Source organism: Penaeus monodon, chromosome 23, assembly GCF_015228065.2.
Source record: "Penaeus monodon isolate SGIC_2016 chromosome 23, NSTDA_Pmon_1, whole genome shotgun sequence".
NCBI lineage: Eukaryota > Metazoa > Arthropoda > Malacostraca > Decapoda > Penaeidae > Penaeus > Penaeus monodon.
In genome coordinates, this window is record NC_051408.1 from 20,369,329 (window position 1) to 20,369,558 (window position 230).

Sequence of the window (230 nt, forward strand, 5' to 3'; positions counted from 1 at the left end):
TTTTTTAAAATATCATTTTTTTATTTATTATTATTTATTATTTTTAAAATTTTATATTTTATTTATCATATAATTTTTTCTATTATTTTTTATATTTTGTTATATATTTGATTTTTTGTTTATATTTTTTATTTTTTATAAAATTTTATATTTTATTATTATATTTTATTATTATTCTTATTTTTTTTTAAAATTTTAAAAATAAATTTAAAATTTTTGGGTTTTTATTA